General features: G+C 32.2%; 1 long non-coding RNA gene across 4 annotated transcripts; it reads right to left on the bottom strand.

The window, feature by feature from the left end:
* Nucleotides 1-11035: 11035 nt before the first annotated feature.
* Nucleotides 11036-18044, bottom strand: LOC118217806. Of its 4 annotated transcripts, none has more exons than XR_004763302.1 (5): nt 17901-18044; nt 13985-14074; nt 13657-13803; nt 12832-12898; nt 11036-12233 (listed from the first exon to the last, which is right to left on the bottom strand). It is a non-coding gene; the product is annotated as an uncharacterized LOC118217806 (long non-coding RNA). The 4 variants fall into 4 exon arrangements; XR_004763303.1 differs by having other exon boundaries at nt 13657-13754; nt 13940-14074; nt 17939-18041; XR_004763300.1 differs by having other exon boundaries at nt 13657-13754; nt 13940-14074; nt 17901-18039.
* Between the last annotated feature and the right edge of the window lie 181 nt (nt 18045-18225).

Raw genomic sequence — 18225 nt, 5'->3', positions numbered from 1 at the left:
GGTTTCATACTGTACATTCAAGGTACATTTCTGAAATTTGAGTTCAAATGTTTGTTTAAACTGGAAGCTATACAAAGGACGGGAGAGATTAACTCAATCATTTTCTATTAGGAATCTGTTTTTGATGGCTGTTGTAAGGGAGTACTACACTGCAGTTTCCTAAGGTTATCCAGTTGTTGAGTGAGTTATTTCTGGGATGGTTTAAGTGCTGTTATAGAGTACTTACCCACTTAAAATCTGCAAATCTCCTCATAGAACCTAGATATTCACTGACCTTCTAACCTAATGATTCAGGCAGCGGGTTACAATAGCACTATTTTCAAATGGAATTATTTAATTGAAATCATGGTCAGAGAAAATTGAACTCAAACATTTATATAGGTCAACTTACAGTGTTTACATGTTACATGTTTACATTCATTTAAACAACTGGATAAACTTACTCTACCAACTTGGATCACATCCCCCAATGCGTATACCTTACTTCACTCTAGTGTTTCTTTTGCGCCTCTACATCATGAAACCTATGCACTTGTTGTACGTCGCTCTGGATAAGAGCGTCTGCTAAATGCCTATAATGTAATGTAATGTAATGTATAACCTGGATGCTGCATGGGGAATTTTTACACAGTATTCTCTGGTTGCATAGTTATGCTGACCTGTCCACTTAAATTCCATCATCAACCTCCTCATCCTACCCTTTACTGTTTTTTTTAATGGTATAGTGGCTTCATATTCTCCCTAAATTGTTGTTTCATGATGGAAGGAGGAAGACTTCCTGATCTGGTTTCATATCAGCAGAACACCTGTGATCAGGTCCATACCTTTTTACAGTCTGATCCATGCATACAGACGGGTGACATTAAAGGAATTACCAACATAAAGTGTCAGAGTATGGTGTTGGCCCACCACAAGCCACTGAAACAGCTTCAATTCACGTTGGCATAGATTCTACAAGTCTCTGTCACTCTACTGGAGGAATGATTCACATCATTTTCATACTCATCAAACCATTCAGATGGGTCATGCCTGTGGTGAGTACTGAGCATGCTCAGATGGATTATGCCTGTGTGGTGCACTGCGCATGCTCAGATTGGTCATGCCTGTGGAACACACTGAGCAGGCTCAGGTAGGTCATGCTTGTGGAATGCACTGTTCCAAAAATAGAAAATCAAAATAGATATGACTTTAGTCTTATGTCAAAAATGTGGAACAAATATTCCTGCTTTATTCATTGAGTTGCAATATAAATTATTTTTCTGCAATATGAAGGAGAAATACAATCTATTTTAAATGTTTTTATGATAGAACATGTTTTTCATTAAAAATAGGCAAAATAGATAAGACTATAGTCTTATGTCCAAAATGATAAAATGGGGTCAACAATTTTAATTCCGTTCGTATGCATTCAGTTGCATTGTAAATTATGTATATTTATGCAATATGAAGAAATAAATCAAATACAATGTATTTTAAATTTTTTATGATAGAAAATGTATTTTATTAAAATTAGGCAAAATAGATAAGACTATAGTCTTATGTCCAAAATGATAAAATAGGGTCAACAATTTTAATTCCGTTTGTATGCATTCAGTTGCATTGTAAATTATGTATATTTATGCAATATGAAGAAATAAATCAAATACAATGTATTTTAAATTTTTTATGATAGAAAATGTATTTTATTAAAATTAGGCAAAATAGATAAGACTATAGTCTTATGTCCAAAATCAGGAAAAATGGTCAGAATTTTTAATTACTATTTTAAGCATTCAGTTGCATTATAAATTTTGTATATCTATGCAATATGAAGAAATAAATCAAATACAATGTATTTTAAATTTTTTATGATAGAAAATGTATTTTTTTTTAAATTGGCAAAATAGATAAGACTATAGTCTTATGTCCAAAATGATAAAATAGGGTCAACAATTTTAATTCCGTTCGTATGCATTCAGTTGCATTGTAAATTATGTATATTTATGCAATATGAAGAAATAAATCAAATACAATGTATTTTAAATTTTTTATGTTAGAAAATGTATTTTATTAAAAATTGGCAAAATAGATAAGACTATAGTCTTATGTCCAAAATGATGAAATAGGGTCAACAATTTTTATTCCGTTCGTATGCATTCAGATGCATTGTAAATTATGTATATTTATGCAATATGAAGAAATAAATCAAATACAATGTATTTTAAATTTTTTATGATAGAAAATGTATTTTATTAAAAATTGGCAAAATAGATAAGACTATAGTCTTATGTCCAAAATGAGGAAAAATTGTCAGAATTTTTTATTGCTCTTTTATGCATTCAGTTGCATTATAAATTATCTATATTTATGCAATATGAAGAAATAAATCAAATACAATGTATTTTAAATTTTTTATGATAGAAAATGTATTTTTTTTTTTAATTGGCAAAATAGATAAGACTATAGTCTTATGTCCAAAATGATAAAATAGGGTCAACAATTTTAATTCCGTTCGTATGCATTCAGTTGCATTGTAAATTATGTATATTTATGCAATATGAAGAAATAAATCAAATACAATGTATTTTAAATTTTTTATGATAGAAAATGTATTTTATTAAAAATTGGCAAAATAGATAAGACTATAGTCTTATGTCCAAAATGAGGAAAAAATTGTCAGAATTTTTTATTGCTCTTTTATGCATTCAGTTGCATTATAAATTATCTATATTTATGCAATATGAAGAAATAAATCAAATACAATGTATTTTAAATTTTTTATGATAGAAAATGTATTTTATTAAAAATAGGCAAAATAGATAAGACTATAGTCTTATGTCCAAAATGATAAAATAGGGTCAACAATTTTAATTCCGTTCGTATGCATTCAGTTGCATTGTAAATTATGTATATTTATGCAATATGAAGAAATAAATCAAGTACAATGTATTTTAAATTTTTTATGATAGAAAATGTATTTTATTAAAAATTGGCAAAATAGATAAGACTATAGTCTTATGTCCAAAATGAGGAAAAATTGTCAGAATTTTTTATTGCTCTTTTATGCATTCAGTTGCATTATAAATTATCTATATTTATGCAATATGAAGAAATAAATCAAATACAATGTATTTTAAATTTTTTATGATAGAAAATGTATTTTTTTTTTAATTGGCAAAATAGATAAGACTATAGTCTTATGTCCAAAATGATAAAATAGGGTCAACAATTTTAATTCCGTTCGTATGCATTCAGTTGCATTGTAAATTATGTATATTTATGCAATATGAAGAAATAAATCAAATACAATGTATTTTAAATTTTTTATGATAGAAAATGTATTTTATTAAAAATTGGCAAAATAGATAAGACTATAGTCTTATGTCCAAAATGAGGAAAAAATTGTCAGAATTTTTTATTGCTCTTTTATGCATTCAGTTGCATTATAAATTATCTATATTTATGCAATATGAAGAAATAAATCAAATACAATGTATTTTAAATTTTTATGATAGAAAATGTATTTTATTAAAAATAGGCAAAATAGATAAGACTATAGTCTTATGTCCAAAATGATAAAATAGGGTCAACAATTTTAATTCCGTTCGTATGCATTCAGTTGCATTGTAAATTATGTATATTTATGCAATATGAAGAAATAAATCAAATACAATGTATTTTAAATTTTTTATGATAGAAAATGTATTTTTTTTTAAATTGGCAAAATAGATAAGACTATAGTCTTATGTCCAAAATGATAAAATAGGGTCAACAATTTTAATTCCGTTTGTATGCATTCAGTTGCATTGTAAATTATGTATATTAATGCAATATGAAGAAATAAATCAGATACAATGTATTTTAAATTTTTTATGATAGAAAATGTATTTTATTAAAATTAGGCAAAATAGATAAGACTATAGTCTTATGTCCAAAATGAGGAAAAATGGTCAGAATTTTTAATTGCTCTTTTTTTGCATTCAGTTGCATTATAAATTATCTATATTTATGCAATATGAAGAAATAAATCAAATACAATGTATTTTAAATTTTTTATGATAGAAAATGTATTTTATTAAAAATAGGCAAAATAGATAAGACTATAGTCTTATGTCCAAAATGATGAAATAGGGTCAACAATTTTTATTCCGTTCGTATGCATTCAGATGCATTGTAAATTATGTATATTTATGCAATATGAAGAAATAAATCAAATACAATGTATTTTAAATTTTTTATGATAGAAAATGTATTTTATTAAAATTAGGCAAAATAGATAAGACTATAGTCTTATGTCCAAAATCAGGAAAAATGGTCAGAATTTTTAATTACTCTTTTAAGCATTCAGTTGCGTTATAAATTATGTATATCTATGCAATATGAATAAATAAATCAGATACAATGTATTTTAAATTTTTTATGATAGAAAATGTATTTTATTAAAAATTGGCAAAATAGATAAGACTATAGTCTTATGTCCAAAATCAGGAAAAATGGTCAGAATTTTTAATTACTCTTTTAAGCATTCAGTTGCGTTATAAATTATGTATATCTATGCAATATGAATAAATAAATCAGATACAATGTATTTTAAATTTTTTATGATAGAAAATATATTTTATTAAAATTAGGCAAAATAGATAAGACTATAGTCTTATGTCCAAAATCAGGAAAAATGGTCAGAATTTTTAATTACTCTTTTAAGCATTCAGTTGCGTTATAAATTATGTATATCTATGCAATATGAAGAAATAAATCAAATACAATGTATTTTAAATTTTTATGATAGAAAATGTATTTTATTAAAATTGGCAAAATAGATAAGACTATAGTCTTATGTCCAAAATGAGGAAAAATTGTCAGAATTTTTTATTGCTCTTTTATGCATTCAGTTGCATTATAAATTATCTATATTTATGCAATATGAAGAAATAAATCAAATACAATGTATTTTAAATTTTTTATGATAGAAAATGTATTTTATTAAAAATAGGCAAAATAGATAAGACTATAGTCTTATGTCCAAAATGATAAAATAGGGTCAACAATTTTAATTCCGTTTGTATGCATTCAGTTGCATTGTAAATTATGTATATTTATGCAATATGAAGAAATAAATCAAATACAATGTATTTTAAATTTTTTATGATAGAAAATGTATTTTATTAAAATTAGGCAAAATAGATAAGACTATAGTCTTATGTCCAAAATCAGGAAAAATGGTCAGAATTTTTAATTACTCTTTTAAGCATTCAGTTGCATTATAAATTTTGTATATCTATGCAATATGAAGAAATAAATCAAATACAATGTATTTTAAATTTTTTATGATAGAAAATGTATTTTTTTTTAAATTGGCAAAATAGATAAGACTATAGTCTTATGTCCAAAATGATAAAATAGGGTCAACAATTTTAATTCCGTTCGTATGCATTCAGTTGCATTGTAAATTATGTATATTTATGCAATATGAAGAAATAAATCAAATACAATGTATTTTAAATTTTTTATGTTAGAAAATGTATTTTATTAAAAATTGGCAAAATAGATAAGACTATAGTCTTATGTCCAAAATGATGAAATAGGGTCAACAATTTTTATTCCGTTCGTATGCATTCAGATGCATTGTAAATTATGTATATTTATGCAATATGAAGAAATAAATCAAATACAATGTATTTTAAATTTTTTATGATAGAAAATGTATTTTATTAAAATTAGGCAAAATAGATAAGACTATAGTCTTATGTCCAAAATCAGGAAAAATGGTCAGAATTTTTAATTACTCTTTTAAGCATTCAGTTGCGTTATAAATTATGTATATCTATGCAATATGAAGAAATAAATCAAATACAATGTATTTTAAATTTTTTATGATAGAAAATGTATTTTATTAAAAATTGGCAAAATAGATAAGACTATAGTCTTATGTCCAAAATGAGGAAAAATTGTCAGAATTTTTTATTGCTCTTTTATGCATTCAGTTGCATTATAAATTATCTATATTTATGCAATATGAAGAAATAAATCAAATACAATGTATTTTAAATTTTTTATGATAGAAAATGTATTTTTTTTTTAATTGGCAAAATAGATAAGACTATAGTCTTATGTCCAAAATGATAAAATAGGGTCAACAATTTTAATTCCGTTCGTATGCATTCAGTTGCATTGTAAATTATGTATATTTATGCAATATGAAGAAATAAATCAAATACAATGTATTTTAAATTTTTTATGATAGAAAATGTATTTTATTAAAAATTGGCAAAATAGATAAGACTATAGTCTTATGTCCAAAATGATAAAATAGGGTCAACAATTTTAATTCCGTTCGTATGCATTCAGTTGCATTGTAAATTATGTATATTTATGCAATATGAAGAAATAAATCAAATACAATGTATTTTAAATTTTTATGATAGAAAATGTATTTTTTTTAAATTGGCAAAATAGATAAGACTATAGTCTTATGTCCAAAATGATAAAATAGGGTCAACAATTTTAATTCCGTTTGTATGCATTCAGTTGCATTGTAAATTATGTATATTAATGCAATATGAAGAAATAAATCAAATACAATGTATTTTAAATTTTTTATGATAGAAAATGTATTTTATTAAAATTAGGCAAAATAGATAAGACTATAGTCTTATGTCCAAAATGAGGAAAAATGGTCAGAATTTTTAATTGCTCTTTTTTTGCATTCAGTTGCATTATAAATTATCTATATTTATGCAATATGAAGAAATAAATCAAATACAATGTATTTTAAATTTTTTATGATAGAAAATGTATTTTATTAAAAATAGGCAAAATAGATAAGACTATAGTCTTATGTCCAAAATGATGAAATAGGGTCAACAATTTTTATTCCGTTCGTATGCATTCAGATGCATTGTAAATTATGTATATTTATGCAATATGAAGAAATAAATCAAATACAATGTATTTTAAATTTTTTATGATAGAAAATGTATTTTATTAAAATTAGGCAAAATAGATAAGACTATAGTCTTATGTCCAAAATCAGGAAAAATGGTCAGAATTTTTAATTACTCTTTTAAGCATTCAGTTGCGTTATAAATTATGTATATCTATGCAATATGAAGAAATAAATCAGATACAATGTATTTTAAATTTTTTATGATAGAAAATGTATTTTATTAAAATTAGGCAAAATAGATAAGACTATAGTCTTATGTCCAAAATCAGGAAAAATGGTCAGAATTTTTAATTACTCTTTTAAGCATTCAGTTGCGTTATAAATTATGTATATCTATGCAATATGAAGAAATAAATCAAATACAATGTATTTTAAATTTTTTATGATAGAAAATGTATTTTATTAAAAATTGGCAAAATAGATAAGACTATAGTCTTATGTCCAAAATGAGGAAAAATTGTCAGAATTTTTTATTGCTCTTTTATGCATTCAGTTGCATTATAAATTATCTATATTTATGCAATATGAAGAAATAAATCAAATACAATGTATTTTAAATTTTTTATGATAGAAAATGTATTTTTTTTTAAATTGGCAAAATAGATAAGACTATAGTCTCATGTCCAAAATGATAAAATAGGGTCAACAATTTTAATTCCGTTCGTATGCATTCAGTTGCATTGTAAATTATGTATATTTATGCAATATGAAGAAATAAATCAAATACAATGTATTTTAAATTTTTTATCATAGAAAATGTATTTTATTAAAAATTGGCAAAATAGATAAGACTATAGTCTTATGTCCAAAATGATGAAATAGGGTCAACAATTTTTATTCCGTTCGTATGCATTCAGATGCATTGTAAATTATGTATATTTATGCAATATGAAGAAATAAATCAAATACAATGTATTTTAAATTTTTTATGATAGAAAATGTTTTTTTTTTTTAATTGGCAAAATAGATAAGACTATAGTCTTATGTCCAAAATGATAAAATAGGCTCAACAATTTTAATTCCGTTCGTATGCATTCAGTTGCATTGTAAATTATGTATATTTATGCAATATGAAGAAATAAATCAAATACAATGTATTTTAAATTTTTTATGATAGAAAATGTATTTTATTAAAAATTGGCAAAATAGATAAGACTATAGTCTTATGTCCAAAATGATGAAATAGGGTCAACAATTTTTATTCCGTTCGTATGCATTCAGATGCATTGTAAATTATGTATATTTATGCAATATGAAGAAATAAATCAAATACAATGTATTTTAAATTTTTTATGATAGAAAATGTATTTTATTAAAATTAGGCAAAATAGATAAGACTATAGTCTTATGTCCAAAATCAGGAAAAATGGTCAGAATTTTTAATTACTCTTTTAAGCATTCAGTTGCGTTATAAATTATGTATATCTATGCAATATGAAGAAATAAATCAAATACAATGTATTTTAAATTTTTTATGATAGAAAATGTATTTTATTAAAAATTGGCAAAATAGATAAGACTATAGTCTTATGTCCAAAATGATAAAATAGGGTCAACAATTTTTTTTCCGTTCGTATTCATTCAGTTGCATTGTACATTATGTATATTTATGCAATATGAAGAAATAAATCAAATACAATGTATTTTACATTTTTTATGATAGAAAATATATTTTATTAAAATTAGGCAAAATAGATAAGACTATAGTCTTATGTCCAAAATGATAAAATAGGGTCAACAATTTTAATTCCGTTCGTATGCATTCAGTTGCATTGTAAATTATGTATATTTATGCAATATGAAGAAATAAATCAAATACAATGTATTTTAAATTTTTTATGATAGAAAATGTATTTTATTAAAAATTGGCAAAATAGATAAGACTATAGTCTTATGTCCAAAATGAGGAAAAATTGTCAGAATTTTTTATTGCTCTTTTATGCATTCAGTTGCATTATAAATTATCTATATTTATGCAATATGAAGAAATAAATCAAATACAATGTATTTTAAATTTTTTATGATAGAAAATGTATTTTATTAAAAATAGGCAAAATAGATAAGACTATAGTCTTATGTCCAAAATGATAAAATAGGGTCAACAATTTTTATTCCGTTCGTATGCATTCAGATGCATTGTAAATTATGTATATTTATGCAATATGAAGAAATAAATCAAATACAATGTATTTTAAATTTTTTATGATAGAAAATGTATTTTATTAAAATTAGGCAAAATAGATAAGACTATAGTCTTATGTCCAAAATCAGGAAAAATGGTCAGAATTTTTAATTACTCTTTTAAGCATTCAGTTGCGTTATAAATTATGTATATCTATGCAATATGAAGAAATAAATCAGATACAATGTATTTTAAATTTTTTATGATAGACAATGTATTTTATTAAAAATTGGCAAAATAGATAAGACTATAGTCTTATGTCCAAAATGATAAAATAGGGTCAACAATTTTTATTCCGTTCGTATGCATTCAGTTGCATTGTACATTATGTATATTTATGCAATATGAAGAAATAAATCAAATACAATGTATTTCAAATTTTTTATGATAGAAAATATATTTTATTAAAATTAGGCAAAATAGATAAGACTATAGTCTTATGTCCAAAATCAGGAAAAATGGTCAGAATTTTTAATTACTCTTTTAAGCATTCAGTTGCGTTATAAATTATGTATATCTATGCAATATGAAGAAATAAATCAAATACAATGTATTTTAAATTTTTTATGATAGAAAATGTATTTTATTAAAAATTGGCAAAATAGATAAGACTATAGTCTTATGTCCAAAATGATGAAATAGGGTCAACAATTTTTATTCCGTTCGTATGCATTCAGATGCATTGTAAATTATGTATATTTATGCAATATGAAGAAATAAATCAAATACAATGTATTTTAAATTTTTTATGTTAGAAAATGTATTTTATTAAAAATTGGCAAAATAGATAAGACTATAGTCTTATGTCCAAAATGATGAAATAGGGTCAACAATTTTTATTCCGTTCGTATGCATTCAGATGCATTGTAAATTATGTATATTTATGCAATATGAAGAAATAAATCAAATACAATGTATTTTAAATTTTTTATGATAGAAAATGTATTTTATTAAAATTAGGCAAAATAGATAAGACTATAGTCTTATGTCCAAAATCAGGAAAAATGGTCAGAATTTTTAATTACTCTTTTAAGCATTCAGTTGCGTTATAAATTATGTATATCTATGCAATATGAAGAAATAAATCAAATACAATGTATTTTAAATTTTTTATGATAGAAAATGTATTTTATTAAAAATTGGCAAAATAGATAAGACTATAGTCTTATGTCCAAAATGAGGAAAAATTGTCAGAATTTTTTATTGCTCTTTTATGCATTCAGTTGCATTATAAATTATCTATATTTATGCAATATGAAGAAATAAATCAAATACAATGTATTTTAAATTTTTATGATAGAAAATGTATTTTTTTTTTAATTGGCAAAATAGATAAGACTATAGTCTTATGTCCAAAATGATAAAATAGGGTCAACAATTTTAATTCCGTTCGTATGCATTCAGTTGCATTGTAAATTATGTATATTTATGCAATATGAAGAAATAAATCAAATACAATGTATTTTAAATTTTTTATGATAGAAAATGTATTTTTTTTTAAATTGGCAAAATAGATAAGACTATAGTCTTATGTCCAAAATGATAAAATAGGGTCAACAATTTTTATTCCGTTCGTATGCATTCAGTTGCATTGTAAATTATGTATATTTATGCAATATGAAGAAATAAATCAAATACAATGTATTTTAAATTTTTTATGATAGAAAATGTATTTTTTTTTAAATTGGCAAAATAGATAAGACTATAGTCTTATGTCCAAAATGATAAAATAGGGTCAACAATTTTTATTCCGTTCGTATGCATTCAGTTGCATTGTAAATTATGTATATTTATGCAATATGAAGAAATAAATCAAATACAATGTATTTTAAATTTTTTATTGAAAAATTGCAGCTGCAAGGTTTCAGTAGCAAAATCAATCACACCTCACAGTTTATTATATAGAAATTTTAATTCTGTATTGATAAATAAATAAAGGAAATAACATTACAGACAGATGAGGTCTGTTAACATTGCACAATACTTGTCAGAAGGGGTGGAATTGGAGTACAGTACTCTGCCTTTAAAGTTGAACATAAATTATGATAGTGACATGAGTTACACACATTTTTTTACTGTACCCAACCCTTCCACCAAACTGGCTATTTCTTACACATGCACCACTCATAAATATTACATTTAAAATAGTACCCAGAAAGCAATGACAGTTTTGGTTGGAATTCTTACTGCAACATTGGTGCATCTGGTACTGATGTTGGCACAAGACAAGACAAAACAAGTCATCATATGAGTATCTTTCACTAGAGAGGGAAAGTGCAGTTTTACAGGAAATAAAATCCATTGTAGAATTCTGAACCCCTGTTGCCATTTACATATCCTTGGCTTTTATGGTGTAGGCCACATAGACCAGATAACATGCATTGTTTCATACGAATGGAGAGAGACAAAATTTGAAGCAACAAAATATATAACAAAATTTCCACTACAATGATAACAGCTCTAAACTGTGCATGTTTTCTTCCACAGTTAACCATAGAACACCTGTTGGAAATAGGCCTCAGAAAAGGCAGTCGTGAAGAGATTCACTGGGCCACAGTGCAGCTACCATAGACCGCAAGTTATCACTGAAGTTAATGTAGCAGCAGTCATGCGGTCAATCTCTGAAATACCCCTGAATCCAAAAAGCACAACCAGCTTATAAATGTAAAGTAAAACATAAAAACACATTCTAAGCCAGCCTTTGATAATACAGACATTCTCACTTTAAAACCCTATGTTTAGGAATAAAGTACTATAGTTTCAAGAGAACGACGTTCACATGACAAATACCCTGGTGAACCCCTTGCAGGGGATCTAAGTGGAATGCAGTATATGTTGGAGAGGAGCCAATGAGCTGGCAGTATATGTTGGAGGGGAGCCAATGGGCTGGTAGTAAGACGTAGAGCCAAAGCTGTGGCAGCGTTCAGAAATGTCCAACCACAGCGGAAGGCAGTAGAACTTTTGTCCTGCAGTCCATGGGAAAAGCACGCTGAGCAGAAGCCGGTCGGTTCGTCTTCAGCCTGGCGTGCGGCGGACCCGGCTCTGGCAGACGAGCCCTGATGGAGTTGGCCACACTCCGCTTCGATGGCGTCCTTTCATGAGGCGATCGCTCAAGGGCTTCAGCACCTGGAGGAGATGGAAACACGAGCGGACAGGACATCAACAAAGAAGGGAATTAAAAAAGAGAAAGAGCACTAACGGACGAAGCCGTACTCTATGCGAATTGAAATTTTGCTAAATTAATTAGCATACAAGTATATATATTTACAAGACAAGACAAAGTTTTAGTTCTACAGCCTTTAAAAATATACAAGTACAGGTGTTCCACAGGTAGAGTGAAGGGACAGAGGGGGGAAGGAGAGAGGGGTGAAGGGACAGAGGGGAGAAGGACAGACCTATGAAGGGATAGAGAGGTGAAGGATTCATACTAATACATAATGGATCCATGAGAGTGAGCAGGATTTAGGGAGAAATCTTGCGCAAACCTTTGCCTTCCACAATAAAATTCTACACACTGTACCTACTAAGTGTAGTGTAATGTGTAGTCTTATGCGTATGTCTTCTATCTGTTGAGCCTAGACTGCAGACAGAATACACTGTAGTCTATGACAAGTGCAGGCTTCCGCAGATAATGACCACTGGAATAGTTTACAGTAGGGCGGGTGCTGCCAGTTCCACTCCAGGCACCACAGCAGCGAGACACAGCAGATAGGTGCACGCCTACCCGCTCTTCTGACGTAGGCTTCCTTGGCTCCAGCCACGGCAGCAAGGTTGTTGGCTTCTGCGGTTGCCTTGGTAACAGAAAACAGAGCCTCAAGGTCATATACACTGGGGGGATTGAAGAGCTTATGCCACCCTGCTGACCAGGTTAATAACAGCTTGAATAAAGAAGTGTAATATTTCAGTGGCCAAAGGCTGTGACCAGTGAAAAACTGAAGCCGAGACTCGGCTCCCAGGACAAGAGGAGATTAAAACTGTCAAGCCTTTTATTAGCAAGCCAGCATGACACAGCAGGCAACCACACAAGGATCCAGCCATTACTACCATCAAGAGCCTCAACACAAAACCACTAATACAATAATTGGCATTATCACTCTATCAGAAGGCTTTCATGAATGATTACCATTACTCTTATTCAGTGAAAATGCTCCTTAAGGTGTAGCAGCAAGATCAAGGACAAATTCTCAGCTGTATTAGTTGATGACAAAATGTCTCAACTTGATCCTTGACATAAAAATGCTTGAATGGGGTGTAGGAGACTATTCTTTAAGATTGTACAATAAAACTAAGGAACAAACACCAAGCAAGGTCACTTCACACAGACCTATTCAGAGTAAGTTGATGCAGAATTCAATAGCTTTCAAAGGACCTTCAAGGATTTTCAAAGGTTTCAAGAACACCATTTGCAAATGTGTGCACTTAAAATTTACATAACAGCGGCCTGCTCACTGCAGGGGTGTAGCACACTTTTAGGGCCCCCGCTGGCCCTAAAACAATCGATTGACAGGCTGTGGTTTCAGCAGCTCTCAGCCAGGTGTGAACAGCTCACCTGTACAGAGCTGGTCACAGTGCTGAGAGTTAAACACGGTCTCTGATGGTGGACTGACTGTCAAAGGCCACCTGAGTGTCCATGGGGAGAACAGCAACCTGTAGAAAAGCAGAGGGGGTACCATAATTCCTGCTTTGATGTGGACACCTGTATGCAGCACATGAAGCAGAAAGGGGAACGCATGAAACGCTCTCAGAGGAAGCCTGGTTCTAAATAAGAGAAGCCAAAGGTCACGTTCTGCAGTTGGGGGTGGGGGGGGGTGGGGGGGGGGGCATGTGCGAACCTTCCTCCCATCCGGCTTTTCCTCCACAAAAACTTCCCTCCACACCTGTATGCTTGTGGTCTCCCTCTCACAGCACCCCCTCCAGGTGAAGCTAGTCAAAGGGTCTCCATTGCCCCCCAGCCAGGCATCACAGCCCTGCAGGAGGGGGTCAACAGGCAGCAAGAGCGTCATGATGTCAAATGACCACATGAGGGCACTGTGCAGCCATCATTCACAATCTAAGATGAGTCGCCAGTTCACACACAGACACAGATGCACACAAACACACAAGCGTGCAAGTGAGCACACACACCACACACGCAGACACACGCGCGCAACACACACACACACACCTCTCTCTCACAGGACAAGATGAAGGGCCCTAACAGCACTCTTAATGTAAATACGTCAGGTGAGCTCAAATCCAAGCACACCCTCAAGCAAACGCGAAGTGATCAAACTCCAGGCTGTTAGGGAGGGAGCAGGAATTAATAATTAAAGCAGTTAGATCTCTCCACATTGTGGCAGTTAGCAGAGCACTACATGTCCCAACACAGCCAGGTCACACAGCAGAAAAATACCCCAGTCAATCCCAATGCAGCAGGTAGGCTAACGCACGTTTCCTCTGCCACTAAATCAAGGACTCCCAAATCGTTCCAGGTCCTTTCCTGCACAATGAAGGACCCATAAACCCGTATGACAGGCTTTAAAACAACTGCTGCAGTCCATCCACAAAGAAACATAAAAATGGCCTCAATATAACTGAAAATGAGTTCGACCCAGAAACTCCAATCTGAACAAACTATTTCTCGCTTTGTATGGTCTTAACCTGCACCGATTTCTAAGGGTATAAATATCATGATGCATGGACATGAACAACCGTGGCATTTTTAAGAATACGCACATCTTTGAATTTATTTCTCCAAAACAGAGGGCCCAGCAAAAGCCTGTTAGTGTCACACTCGCACTCCAAATTCACCTCAAATTATGAGCCGCACCAAGCAGCCATACTTCCAGTGGCCACTAAAGCGAGACAGGACTGCATGTAAAAATACTTTCCCTGAGCTAAATGACCTACAATCATCATGAACACACAGGCAAAAATACTTTCCCCAAGCTAACTGACCTACAGTCGTCATTAACACACATGTAAAAACACTTTCCCCGAGCTAACGAACCTGCACTCATAAATCACAGAGCGTAAATTGATCCACATACCGCATCCCCGGGAGTAAGCCCGGGCACCCCGCTTCCATTCCACACTCTACAGCCCCATCTCCAGCACAAAGCCGCTTCCAGCAGGTGCCTGATCTTGCCAATGCCCCCCCCCACCCCCCCTCGCCCGGGCAGAGTGACAGCCGACATAAAACTTCCGTGGGAAACATGAGCCGTATCCGTGGCGATTTAATGGGCCCTCTGCCGCTTTTAGCTGGATGGAAATCAGGTAACAGAAAGAAACCGTGCTTAAAGGCTGCTCAAGAGCACATTATGCGTTCATCCAAATGGCCCAGCTGTAATCATGATAGCCGTAATAATAATAATCAAATGCCATCTAGGAAGGTAAAATGGCACTGGTGAGAAAATGAACAGGAACAGTAACCGTGGCATTTACACTCAAGAAACAAAACTAAGGTATCAATGGGTTTATGAACTGCACCAAGGGAGTCAAACTCAACACTGAACTCTTACTAGCTTATATTTCAACTGCTGCTCATATTAATTAGCCCAAATTTCATTGCCTAATTTCTCCCCCAAATGAGACGGAGGAAGACTGCAGGCAAACATGTACCTCCCCACAACAGTGCATTCTGGGAAAAGCAGCACAGGCCTACACTGGCAGTGCAAGGAAGTCTGATTCCCAATTTTAAACAAAGAGGGACACCATCAGGGTGAGGTCAGTACTGCGGGCACACCTGAACACCCTCTACCCGCACCTGAGAGAGCAGGAACCCACACCCAAATCACAGGCCCAGTGGTACAGAACCAAGCTTAATGACATCTACGGGCTGCTTAGCCAATCAAATATAGTAAGACTGGAGTTTCCAACACTCTTTCCAGCCTGGTCACAATCACCCCAAGCATCTAAGCTACTACTCTGGGTCCTTCTGAGCCACTCAAGAATCAATGCTTACAAATGAATAGTAGTCACTCAGTACGTGGAAAAAAAACTTTCCTAGCATCAGTGTGTAACCGACCTTTGACCCATTTCCAGCTATGCCCTCTGACAGGATACACGGTAAATCTGCAATTCATGAGAGTTCACATCAATACCTGCCACTCACACTTAAGAGTCCCCCGGTTTCCACTCACTGAACACCCTCCACTACAGTGCACTCATGTTCAATCCCCAAGCTTAAGTGAAGATCCCAGTAATTACTATAAAACCCACTTCCTGCAAAGTGGAAAGCCCTTAGACCTTTTTAAGCAGAGAAACTGTAAGCAAAATGCAGGAGTGGTATTTGACTTTTACCATACTGCACAAATCCTAAAACCAGCTCTGCTAGCTGCGTTTATTTAAGCCTGAGAAAATGATAATTAATTGAAGACCAAAAAAGGAAAAAAGCTCCAAGTTGAAATGTCTCCCAAACAATAAGAGCGAAGGCCACAGCAGACTGACTCATGTTCAAGGCCTGAGAGCAAGCAGACCAAGCAAGAATTCATATTACAGCCTGGCCGTCTTCGTTTTCATTTTGACCATTTGGAATAGGAAGTGGGAAGGTCCGTTCTGGTACTCAGATAAACATGCACAAGCGAGTCACAGAGGGCTAGTTAGCCACACCGCTCGAACAAATACCCAGAGAAAGAACAGAGGGACAGACAACAACAGCAGCGCCCCCTCCTGGCACACTGAATTACTGCTATAAATGTAACTATTTTAGTAGAGCCAGATCATAATCCCAACTCCTGTCTGTCTGCAGACAGAAATTTTACTCCGGTGCTGATCTTTCTCTATCCAAGCAACAGTTTCCAGTCAAATAGCTCCATGTCCCCTAACACACACCGGCCAATCTGAGATCGTGACACCTGCCACTCAGACAGCTGGCTCCTTGACCAAAGTCACACACAAGGCCAGTGTTCAAATTTAAATGTGACAAATGTTTGCACCAAGGACAGCATAGGCATTACCCTCTGCCACACATGCAACACTACTTTACAAACTCAATTTAAGTTCTCAAAGTAAGCTTCTTAACCTGGGGGAAATTACTATCAGTGCAGTTTTGCTCAGTAATTCACAGGAACCAATTTTATGCAAAACTGTAATTTATTGTGCACCTTGTTGGACTTAAATTACAAAATGAATGAATTAAAGTACACTTTAAAATCGCGTGTTTAACAGAAAACGGTCTGACTGACTGCGTGGGCTCCCCCAGCAAACGGTCTTAACCACAACTACAATCATAGCATCGAAGGTATCAGTAAAATAAATAGACGTCCAATCCACCATGCCCAATAACGAACTAGTCTACACGAAACGACGGGCCGTTCATAATTCTACCAAATTACACTCCATCAATGATCTGAAATCACATGCACATTCAAACCCCATTGTGATCTAAAGTAATCGTAGGCATTTAGGCTTCTGCGAGCACTGATGACAATATACGATGATTCGTTATTGTGGCGCTATAGCCAGGTGATGTTACAACAACTTCCTAGGAAAGGCGAAATCAGGATTCATTGGTGGGATAGAGGCGCCGCTGAATCACAGCGCAGTTAAAAACGAACAGATCAGGTGATCAGAACTAAAGCACACGCCGCATACTCGCCTCTCACCAGACTAGGACCAGAGACTGTAAAAAACGGCCAGGACATAGTAAAACACACACCTGCCGATACACCCGAGAGAGCAAACGAACACACATCCAAACACACAGGTGAGAGCAAACACAAAGGACGGTTCCAGGTCAGTCATCAAACATCACAACTTTTAAAGATTCCAAGACATTAGGTACTCCAAAACGTTTCTTGCATAAACTATTACCGCCGTTCAAAACGTTGTTGTTACAGATCTGTCCTCACCGGCTCCGATTCCTCAGCACGCTGTGCGGCGCCATCTTGTTCCGTTGGGATTAAATTATCTGACGTCACAGAAAAAGACCCCCGTTGCCTCAAATTCAGGAGCAGGCCAGACAGTGCAGGCCGCAACTCCGCTAGGTCTTGAACCACGAACCCGCGGATGCAAATCAGTCCCCGTGAGCACCCCGTGGATGATGTTTTTAGGTTCATATGATCGCTCACTTAATTAGATTTTGCGGAAATGTTAATTGAATAGCCTACCAATCTTTTGTTGGCTTCACTTTAACATG

The sequence above is a fragment of the Anguilla anguilla genome, chromosome 18, assembly GCF_013347855.1.
Source record: "Anguilla anguilla isolate fAngAng1 chromosome 18, fAngAng1.pri, whole genome shotgun sequence".
In the NCBI taxonomy this organism is placed as follows: Eukaryota; Metazoa; Chordata; class Actinopteri; order Anguilliformes; family Anguillidae; genus Anguilla; species Anguilla anguilla.
This window is presented reverse-complemented; position numbering and strand designations above follow the sequence as displayed.